The following is a 14305-nucleotide window of genomic DNA, read 5'->3' on the forward strand; positions in this document are numbered from 1 at the left end:
ACGTATCAGAATCACATATGCATCACACACAGAAAACATACAAAACCACATGAAAGCAAACAACCAAGAATAAAGGCCGATAGCACACTTTTCTAACACTGAACACCCCACTCACAACCGCACGCAGACACCCCACACGCATGTATACACGGGCACCTTTACGCAATGCGCGCACAAACACACACACACACACAACATAAAGTAAAAACACAACAGTCACAGGGCGCACACCAGACACAACAGAGCACATGTTTCTCCTAAAACACACAAGTCACATTTGCAAGAGTACATGCACCACGCACCGTGAGGAACACCAAACACAACCACACACAGGTGACATATCTCACTTCGCAAACATAACAAGCACCCTCACATCACAACTCAAACACAACCATACGCAAATCACAATCACATACGGAAAACACACACAAAACAAATCCCTAGGCAAAACACACACAACCCACAAAGAAGACAAAGAGCGCACATTGCATACACTACACTCTGCAAGCACAACCACGCACAGACACAAAACACGTACATCCTCACGCAGGAGCACAACGCAGAGCACACACACAACACAGAAACACGCGAAACAAGGGTCCCAAGACACAGACCACACACCTCAAGGCACATAACTGCTCACAAAACACACACGGAAAACACTGCACAGACTACGTACTGCACACACCATGAGACATACTGAACAAGCGAAACCGCACAGTCAACACTTCTGATATCACGTGCATAACTCAAACAGCCAAACACACACACACAACCTCTCTAACACAACCACACACAAATCACAAACTCCACACATAAGACGGACACAACACATACTAATAATCCACAGACTACTCCCCTATGACGCACTACACACAACACACACAGCCACAAGCAGGCAGTATAGAGCACACACAGGTGCACGCAGACAGCTCGAAAAATCACACCCAAAATACACACTCACAGAACACATCAGACGCAACGCAAAACTTACATCACACAGAATGCTCAAAATACAGAGACCACCCAACATCTATCCTGTATGTAACACACAGAAAGCATATAGACAGCGCTCACACAACCCAGAACACAGTGCACAACAGAAAGCAGAAAGACCAGACGCAGTACACATGAAACACGACGACGGAAGGCAGACAACAGAAACACAACACACACACAAACACCAACGGATAACTCATAAAAAATGACAAGATATACAACACACAAAGAACCACTCAGTGCACAGAACACACAGCTCACGACCACACCCATGACACATTGCACGCCACACAGAGAAAGTATGCAGAACAATGTACTCAACAAGCAGCAAAGAACCCATAACACACATTGTACATTCACAACACACACCACATATACAAGCACCAGTAGAACACTCATAAAAAATGACAAAATGTACAACACACAAGGAACCGCTCAATGCACACAACTCACAACCACGCACGTCACACATTGCACGCCACACGGAGAAAATTACACAGAGCAGTGAACTCGACACGCAGTAAAGATCCCACACCACACGTAGTACCTACTCTACACACACAACATGGACAACACACACAAAATAAACAAGGCCCACAGATCACAGTCAACACAAGCCCAAACACACAAGAACACACAGCACACACAGCACAGCCAAACGGAATACACACAGAATCACAACACAAACACCACAAATCATTCACTACCGCATATCAACCACAAATACAGCACACTACACGAAAGAATTCCAGAAAGCACAACACGCACGGATCAAACACGCACAATACACAGTAATAAACACATAACACACAACGCACACAGCAAGACATAAAAAAAAGAAGCAGAAACGACACACAGCACACACAACACAACACACACAAAATGTGCATCACAACAGCGCAGACAACACTCACTACATACAACACTCGCAGAACATACAACACACCGGCCACACACAACACACATGGAGAGCACCAACACAACACATACAACGCACACGAAAAACACCCACAACACGCCAAAGTTTACATACAACCTCTCAACACACAAACATCGCCTCACCCTAAACAACAAACCCCACACACACCGAGCACATGACTGCACACAATACCCATGAACCACGGTTCTCAGAGTAAACACAACACACACAGTGAGGGACACTGACCAAGCATGACCACACACAGTACACACATCACAAATTACACTCAATACTCAAACAGCGAACCCCACACACCACCTGTCAAACACAAACCCACGGTAATCACAACCACATGCAGAACCCGCACCACACACAACACATGCGAAATGACATGGAAGAAATACACAAACCACAAAAGAACACCGAATTTATGAAACACATTTCACAGACTGCACACACCACACAAAACACACATAAAACATACAGCACACAGGGCCTCACAGAACGCACAATGCGAAGCACACAACCTACATACAAAGCACGTCAGACAGAGCACACAATTAATATCCCACTCAACACGTAAAGCACACAGAGGACACAACACAAAGCACAATATGCCAAACAGATTAGGATACACCCAACACACATGCAACTGAGAGCACAATACGTTGCACATCACGGAACACACGTGCGGTCCCATCACACACTAAACATGAAACAGAAAACCATTCACAGACCACATAACATTCCCGACCATGAACACAACACGCTACAAAAAAGACGCCAAACGTACGACACACAAAGACACACTCCAAGCACGCAACACCCAGCGCAGGACCGCCCACAAACACACCAGTCTCACAGCCCTCCACAGAGCAATACACACAGAACATACCCTACAAACAACAAAGTACCCAAACTGCACACCTCACAATCGCAACAGTCACAACACAGAAAGAACACAACACACGGGAAACACACGCTCAGACACATAAACACTGCTATGCACATTAAGCCAGCAGACCACAGACATCAGAGCTAAAAACACACCATAACGCAGTATGCAAAACGCAACATAACACAGAATACACACCCAATCACACAACAAACACCACAACCCATGCCCTACAGTATAAACAAAAGACGAACGACGCACTTCACACATGACACAAAACCCACAAACACAAAGGACCACACAGAAAGACGCACAACGCAAACATCGCACACAACACACACATTAAAAGAAACACATCAACACATTGCCGCAACACACAAAATAATACACAAATTACAGAGCAATACATCACACAACACACAAACATCACACACAATTTATACATCACACCTCATAACACACACAACAACCTGCAGTAACAACACAACACACAGACCGATGCAACCACTACATACCATACATAAAGCCACACGCTCAAGGAATAACCACAATAAACTTAAGTAAACTCCCACAAACACAAAGACAGAGGACACACACAAACTCAGCACGCTAAAAGCACAACAGATGAAACAACATACAGCACAAACATCACAGGACATAAAGGCACACGATTCTCAGACACCACGGTTAGCCATATACACACCACACACACAATGAGGTACACGACACGAGCAAAACCACATACAGATAACACGTGTCCCCTCACACACTTAATCAATCACACACACAGCCTCTCAAACACAGCCAAACACGTATCAGAATCACATATGCATCACACACAGAAAACATACAAAACCACATGAAAGCAAACAACCAAGAATAAAGGCCGATAGCACACTTTTCTAACACTGAACACCCCACTCACAACCGCACGCAGACACCCCACACGCATGTATACACGGGCACCTTTACGCAATGCGCGCACAAACACACACACACACACAACATAAAGTAAAAACACAACAGTCACAGGGCGCACACCAGACACAACAGAGCACATGTTTCTCCTAAAACACACAAGTCACATTTGCAAGAGTACATGCACCACGCACCGTGAGGAACACCAAACACAACCACACACAGGTGACATATCTCACTTCGCAAACATAACAAGCACCCTCACATCACAACTCAAACACAACCATACGCAAATCACAATCACATACGGAAAACACACACAAAACAAATCCCTAGGCAAAACACACACAACCCACAAAGAAGACAAAGAGCGCACATTGCATACACTACACTCTGCAAGCACAACCACGCACAGACACAAAACACGTACATCCTCACGCAGGAGCACAACGCAGAGCACACACACAACACAGAAACACGCGAAACAAGGGTCCCAAGACACAGACCACACACCTCAAGGCACATAACTGCTCACAAAACACACACGGAAAACACTGCACAGACTACGTACTGCACACACCATGAGACATACTGAACAAGCGAAACCGCACAGTCAACACTTCTGATATCACGTGCATAACTCAAACAGCCAAACACACACACACAACCTCTCTAACACAACCACACACAAATCACAAACTCCACACATAAGACGGACACAACACATACTAATAATCCACAGACTACTCCCCTATGACGCACTACACACAACACACACAGACACAAGCAGGCAGTATAGAGCACACACAGGTGCACGCAGACAGCTCGAAAAATCACACCCAAAATACACACTCACAGAACACATCAGACGCAACGCAAAACTTACATCACACAGAATGCTCAAAATACAGAGACCACCCAACATCTATCCTGTATGTAACACACAGAAAGCATATAGACAGCGCTCACACAACCCAGAACACAGTACACAACAGAAAGCAGAAAGACCAGACGCAGTACACATGAAACACGACGACGGAAGGCAGACAACAGAAACACAACACACACACAAACACCAACGGATAACTCATAAAAAATGACAAGATATACAACACACAAAGAACCACTCAGTGCACAGAACACACAGCTCACGACCACACCCATGACACATTGCACGCCACACAGAGAAAGTATGCAGAACAATGTACTCAACAAGCAGCAAAGAACCCATAACACACATTGTACATTCACAACACACACCACATATACAAGCACCAGTAGAACACTCATAAAAAATGACAAAATGTACAACACACAAGGAACCGCTCAATGCACACAACTCACAACCACGCACGTCACACATTGCACGCCACACGGAGAAAATTACACAGAGCAGTGAACTCGACACGCAGTAAAGATCCCACACCACACGTAGTACCTACTCTACACACACAACATGGACAACACACACAAAATAAACAAGGCCCACAGATCACAGTCAACACAAGCCCAAACACACAAGAACACACAGCACACACAGCACAGCCAAACGGAATACACACAGAATCACAACACAAACACCACAAATCATTCACTACCGCATATCAACCACAAATACAGCACACTACACGAAAGAATTCCAGAAAGCACAACACGCACGGATCAAACACGCACAATACACAGTAATAAACACATAACACACAACGCACACAGCAAGACATAAAAAAAAGAAGCAGAAACGACACACAGCACACACAACACAACACACACAAAATGTGCATCACAACAGCGCAGACAACACTCACTACATACAACACTCGCAGAACATACAACACACCGGCCACACACAACACACATGGAGAGCACCAACACAACACATACAACGCACACGAAAAACACCCACAACACGCCAAAGTTTACATACAACCTCTCAACACACAAACATCGCCTCACCCTAAACAACAAACCCCACACACACCGAGCACATGACTGCACACAATACCCATGAACCACGGTTCTCAGAGTAAACACAACACACACAGTGAGGGACACTGACCAAGCATGACCACACACAGTACACACATCACAAATTACACTCAATACTCAAACAGCGAACCCCACACACCACCTGTCAAACACAAACCCACGGTAATCACAACCACATGCAGAACCCGCACCACACACAACACATGCGAAATGACATGGAAGAAATACACAAACCACAAAAGAACACCGAATTTATGAAACACATTTCACAGACTGCACACACCACACAAAACACACATAAAACATACAGCACACAGGGCCTCACAGAACGCACAATGCGAAGCACACAACCTACATACAAAGCACGTCAGACAGAGCACACAATTAATATCCCACTCAACACGTAAAGCACACAGAGGACACAACACAAAGCACAATATGCCAAACAGATTAGGATACACCCAACACACATGCAACTGAGAGCACAATACGTTGCACATCACGGAACACACGTGCGGTCCCATCACACACTAAACATGAAACAGAAAACCATTCACAGACCACATAACATTCCCGACCGTGAACACAACACGCTACAAAAAAGTCACCAAACGTACGACACACAAAGACACACTCCAAGCACGCAACACCCAGCGCAGGACCGCCCACAGACACACCAGTCTCACGGCCCTCCACAGAGCAATACACACAGAACATACCCTACAAACAACAAAGTACCCAAACTGCACACCTCACAATCGCAACAGTCACAACACAGAAAGAACACAACACACGGGAAACACACGCTCAGACACATAAACACTGCCATGCACATTAAGCCAGCAGACCACAGACATCAGAGCTAAAAACACACCATAACGCAGTATGCAAAACGCAACATAACACAGAATACACACCCAATCACACAACAAACACCACAACCCATGCCCTACAGTATAAACAAAAGACGAACGACGCACTTCACACATGACACAAAACCCACAAACACAAAGGACCACACAGAAAGACGCACAACGCAAACATCGCACACAACACACACATTAAAAGAAACACATCAACACATTGCCGCAACACACAAAATAATACACAAATTACAGAGCAATACATCACACAACACACAAACATCACACACAATTTATACATCACACCTCATAACACACACAACAACCTGCAGTAACAACACAACACACAGACCGATGCAACCACTACATACCATACATAAAGCCACACGCTCAAGGAATAACCACAATAAACTTAAGTAAACTCCCACAAACACAAAGACAGAGGACACACACAAACTCAGCACGCTAAAAGCACAACAGATGAAACAACATACAGCACAAACATCACAGGACATAAAGGCACACGATTCTCAGACACCACGGTTAGCCATATACACACCACACACACAATGAGGTACACGACACGAGCAAAACCACATACAGATAACACGTGTCCCCTCACACACTTAATCAATCACACACACAGCCTCTCAAACACAGCCAAACACGTATCAGAATCACATATGCATCACACACAGAAAACATACAAAACCACATGAAAGCAAACAACCAAGAATAAAGGCCGATAGCACACTTTTCTAACACTGAACACCCCACTCACAACCGCACGCAGACACCCCACACGCATGTATACACGGGCACCTTTACGCAATGCGCGCACAAACACACACACACACACAACATAAAGTAAAAACACAACAGTCACAGGGCGCACACCAGACACAACAGAGCACATGTTTCTCCTAAAACACACAAGTCACATTTGCAAGAGTACATGCACCACGCACCGTGAGGAACACCAAACACAACCACACACAGGTGACATATCTCACTTCGCAAACATAACAAGCACCCTCACATCACAACTCAAACACAACCATACGCAAATCACAATCACATACGGAAAACACACACAAAACAAATCCCTAGGCAAAACACACACAACCCACAAAGAAGACAAAGAGCGCACATTGCATACACTACACTCTGCAAGCACAACCACGCACAGACACAAAACACGTACATCCTCACGCAGGAGCACAACGCAGAGCACACACACAACACAGAAACACGCGAAACAAGGGTCCCAAGACACAGACCACACACCTCAAGGCACATAACTGCTCACAAAACACACACGGAAAACACTGCACAGACTACGTACTGCACACACCATGAGACATACTGAACAAGCGAAACCGCACAGTCAACACTTCTGATATCACGTGCATAACTCAAACAGCCAAACACACACACACAACCTCTCTAACACAACCACACACAAATCACAAACTCCACACATAAGACGGACACAACACATACTAATAATCCACAGACTACTCCCCTATGACGCACTACACACAACACACACAGCCACAAGCAGGCAGTATAGAGCACACACAGGTGCACGCAGACAGCTCGAAAAATCACACCCAAAATACACACTCACAGAACACATCAGACGCAACGCAAAACTTACATCACACAGAATGCTCAAAATACAGAGACCACCCAACATCTATCCTGTATGTAACACACAGAAAGCATATAGACAGCGCTCACACAACCCAGAACACAGTGCACAACAGAAAGCAGAAAGACCAGACGCAGTACACATGAAACACGACGACGGAAGGCAGACAACAGAAACACAACACACACACAAACACCAACGGATAACTCATAAAAAATGACAAGATATACAACACACAAAGAACCACTCAGTGCACAGAACACACAGCTCACGACCACACCCATGACACATTGCACGCCACACAGAGAAAGTATGCAGAACAATGTACTCAACAAGCAGCAAAGAACCCATAACACACATTGTACATTCACAACACACACCACATATACAAGCACCAGTAGAACACTCATAAAAAATGACAAAATGTACAACACACAAGGAACCGCTCAATGCACACAACTCACAACCACGCACGTCACACATTGCACGCCACACGGAGAAAATTACACAGAGCAGTGAACTCGACACGCAGTAAAGATCCCACACCACACGTAGTACCTACTCTACACACACAACATGGACAACACACACAAAATAAACAAGGCCCACAGATCACAGTCAACACAAGCCCAAACACACAAGAACACACAGCACACACAGCACAGCCAAACGGAATACACACAGAATCACAACACAAACACCACAAATCATTCACTACCGCATATCAACCACAAATACAGCACACTACACGAAAGAATTCCAGAAAGCACAACACGCACGGATCAAACACGCACAATACACAGTAATAAACACATAACACACAACGCACACAGCAAGACATAAAAAAAAGAAGCAGAAACGACACACAGCACACACAACACAACACACACAAAATGTGCATCACAACAGCGCAGACAACACTCACTACATACAACACTCGCAGAACATACAACACACCGGCCACACACAACACACATGGAGAGCACCAACACAACACATACAACGCACACGAAAAACACCCACAACACGCCAAAGAGTTTACATACAACCTCTCAACACACAAACATCGCCTCACCCTAAACAACAAACCCCACACACACCGAGCACATGACTGCACACAATACCCATGAACCACGGTTCTCAGAGTAAACACAACACACACAGTGAGGGACACTGACCAAGCATGACCACACACAGTACACACATCACAAATTACACTCAATACTCAAACAGCGAACCCCACACACCACCTGTCAAACACAAACCCACGGTAATCACAACCACATGCAGAACCCGCACCACACACAACACATGCGAAATGACATGGAAGAAATACACAAACCACAAAAGAACACCGAATTTATGAAACACATTTCACAGACTGCACACACCACACAAAACACACATAAAACATACAGCACACAGGGCCTCACAGAACGCACAATGCGAAGCACACAACCTACATACAAAGCACGTCAGACAGAGCACACAATTAATATCCCACTCAACACGTAAAGCACACAGAGGACACAACACAAAGCACAATATGCCAAACAGATTAGGATACACCCAACACACATGCAACTGAGAGCACAATACGTTGCACATCACGGAACACACGTGCGGTCCCATCACACACTAAACATGAAACAGAAAACCATTCACAGACCACATAACATTCCCGACCGTGAACACAACATGCTACAAAAAAGTCGCCAAACGTACGACACACAAAGACACACTCCAAGCACGCAACACCCAGCGCAGGACCGCCCACAGACACACCAGTCTCACGGCCCTCCACAGAGCAATACACACAGAACATACCCTACAAACAACAAAGTACCCAAACTGCACACCTCACAATCGCAACAGTCACAACACAGAAAGAACACAACACACGGGAAACACACGCTCAGACACATAAACACTGCTATGCACATTAAGCCAGCAGACCACAGACATCAGAGCTAAAAACACACCATAACGCAGTATGCAAAACGCAACATAACACAGAATACACACCCAATCACACAACAAACACCACAACCCATGCCCTACAGTATAAACAAAAGACGAACGACGCACTTCACACATGACACAAAACCCACAAACACAAAGGACCACACAGAAAGACGCACAACGCAAACATCGCACACAACACACACATTAAAAGAAACACATCAACACATTGCCGCAACACACAAAATAATACACAAATTACAGAGCAATACATCACACAACACACAAACATCACACACAATTTATACATCACACCTCATAACACACACAACAACCTGCAGTAACAACACAACACACAGACCGATGCAACCACTACATACCATACATAAAGCCACACGCTCAAGGAATAACCACAATAAACTTAAGTAAACTCCCACAAACACAAAGACAGAGGACACACACAAACTCAGCACGCTAAAAGCACAACAGATGAAACAACATACAGCACAAACATCACAGGACATAAAGGCACACGATTCTCAGACACCACGGTTAGCCATATACACACCACACACACAATGAGGTACACGACACGAGCAAAACCACATACAGATAACACGTGTCCCCTCACACACTTAATCAATCACACACACAGCCTCTCAAACACAGCCAAACACGTATCAGAATCACATATGCATCACACACAGAAAACATACAAAACCACATGAAAGCAAACAACCAAGAATAAAGGCAGATAGCACACTTTTCTAACACTGAACACCCCACTCACAACCGCACGCAGACACCCCACACGCATGTATACACGGGCACCTTTACGCAATGCGCGCACAAACACACACACACACACAACATAAAGTAAAAACACAACAGTCACAGGGCGCACACCAGACACAACAGAGCACATGTTTCTCCTAAAACACACAAGTCACATTTGCAAGAGTACATGCACCACGCACCGTGAGGAACACCAAACACAACCACACACAGGTGACATATCTCACTTCGCAAACATAACAAGCACCCTCACATCACAACTCAAACACAACCATACGCAAATCACAATCACATACGGAAAACACACACAAAACAAATCCCTAGGCAAAACACACACAACCCACAAAGAAGACAAAGAGCGCACATTGCATACACTACACTCTGCAAGCACAACCACGCACAGACACAAAACACGTACATCCTCACGCAGGAGCACAACGCAGAGCACACACACAACACAGAAACACGCGAAACAAGGGTCCCAAGACACAGACCACACACCTCAAGGCACATAACTGCTCACAAAACACACACGGAAAACACTGCACAGACTACGTACTGCACACACCATGAGACATACTGAACAAGCGAAACCGCACAGTCAACACTTCTGATATCACGTGCATAACTCAAACAGCCAAACACACACACACAACCTCTCTAACACAACCACACACAAATCACAAACTCCACACATAAGACGGACACAACACATACTAATAATCCACAGACTACTCCCCTATGACGCACTACACACAACACACACAGACACAAGCAGGCAGTATAGAGCACACACAGGTGCACGCAGACAGCTCGAAAAATCACACCCAAAATACACACTCACAGAACACATCAGACGCAACGCAAAACTTACATCACACAGAATGCTCAAAATACAGAGACCACCCAACATCTATCCTGTATGTAACACACAGAAAGCATATAGACAGCGCTCACACAACCCAGAACACAGTACACAACAGAAAGCAGAAAGACCAGACGCAGTACACATGAAACACGACGACGGAAGGCAGACAACAGAAACACAACACACACACAAACACCAACGGATAACTCATAAAAAATGACAAGATATACAACACACAAAGAACCACTCAGTGCACAGAACACACAGCTCACGACCACACCCATGACACATTGCACGCCACACAGAGAAAGTATGCAGAACAATGTACTCAACAAGCAGCAAAGAACCCATAACACACATTGTACATTCACAACACACACCACATATACAAGCACCAGTAGAACACTCATAAAAAATGACAAAATGTACAACACACAAGGAACCGCTCAATGCACACAACTCACAACCACGCACGTCACACATTGCACGCCACACGGAGAAAATTACACAGAGCAGTGAACTCGACACGCAGTAAAGATCCCACACCACACGTAGTACCTACTCTACACACACAACATGGACAACACACACAAAATAAACAAGGCCCACAGATCACAGTCAACACAAGCCCAAACACACAAGAACACACAGCACACACAGCACAGCCAAACGGAATACACACAGAATCACAACACAAACACCACAAATCATTCACTACCGCATATCAACCACAAATACAGCACACTACACGAAAGAATTCCAGAAAGCACAACACGCACGGATCAAACACGCACAATACACAGTAATAAACACATAACACACAACGCACACAGCAAGACATAAAAAAAAGAAGCAGAAACGACACACAGCACACACAACACAACACACACAAAATGTGCATCACAACAGCGCAGACAACACTCACTACATACAACACTCGCAGAACATACAACACACCGGCCACACACAACACACATGGAGAGCACCAACACAACACATACAACGCACACGAAAAACACCCACAACACGCCAAAGTTTACATACAACCTCTCAACACACAAACATCGCCTCACCCTAAACAACAAACCCCACACACACCGAGCACATGACTGCACACAATACCCATGAACCACGGTTCTCAGAGTAAACACAACACACACAGTGAGGGACACTGACCAAGCATGACCACACACAGTACACACATCACAAATTACACTCAATACTCAAACAGCGAACCCCACACACCACCTGTCAAACACAAACCCACGGTAATCACAACCACATGCAGAACCCGCACCACACACAACACATGCGAAATGACATGGAAGAAATACACAAACCACAAAAGAACACCGAATTTATGAAACACATTTCACAGACTGCACACACCACACAAAACACACATAAAACATACAGCACACAGGGCCTCACAGAACGCACAATGCGAAGCACACAACCTACATACAAAGCACGTCAGACAGAGCACACAATTAATATCCCACTCAACACGTAAAGCACACAGAGGACACAACACAAAGCACAATATGCCAAACAGATTAGGATACACCCAACACACATGCAACTGAGAGCACAATACGTTGCACATCACGGAACACACGTGCGGTCCCATCACACACTAAACATGAAACAGAAAACCATTCACAGACCACATAACATTCCCGACCGTGAACACAACACGCTACAAAAAAGTCACCAAACGTACGACACACAAAGACACACTCCAAGCACGCAACACCCAGCGCAGGACCGCCCACAGACACACCAGTCTCACGGCCCTCCACAGAGCAATACACACAGAACATACCCTACAAACAACAAAGTACCCAAACTGCACACCTCACAATCGCAACAGTCACAACACAGAAAGAACACAACACACGGGAAACACACGCTCAGACACATAAACACTGCCATGCACATTAAGCCAGCAGACCACAGACATCAGAGCTAAAAACACACCATAACGCAGTATGCAAAACGCAACATAACACAGAATACACACCCAATCACACAACAAACACCACAACCCATGCCCTACAGTATAAACAAAAGACGAACGACGCACTTCACACATGACACAAAACCCACAAACACAAAGGACCACACAGAAAGACGCACAACGCAAACATCGCACACAACACACACATTAAAAGAAACACATCAACACATTGCCGCAACACACAAAATAATACACAAATTACAGAGCAATACATCACACAACACACAAACATCACACACAATTTATACATCACACCTCATAACACACACAACAACCTGCAGTAACAACACAACACACAGACCGATGCAACCACTACATACCATACATAAAGCCACACGCTCAAGGAATAACCACAATAAACTTAAGTAAACTCCCACAAACACAAAGACAGAGGACACACACAAACTCAGCACGCTAAAAGCACAA

The sequence above is a fragment of the Manis pentadactyla genome, chromosome 4 (assembly GCF_030020395.1).
Source record: "Manis pentadactyla isolate mManPen7 chromosome 4, mManPen7.hap1, whole genome shotgun sequence".
NCBI classification, from domain to species: Eukaryota; Metazoa; Chordata; class Mammalia; order Pholidota; family Manidae; genus Manis; species Manis pentadactyla.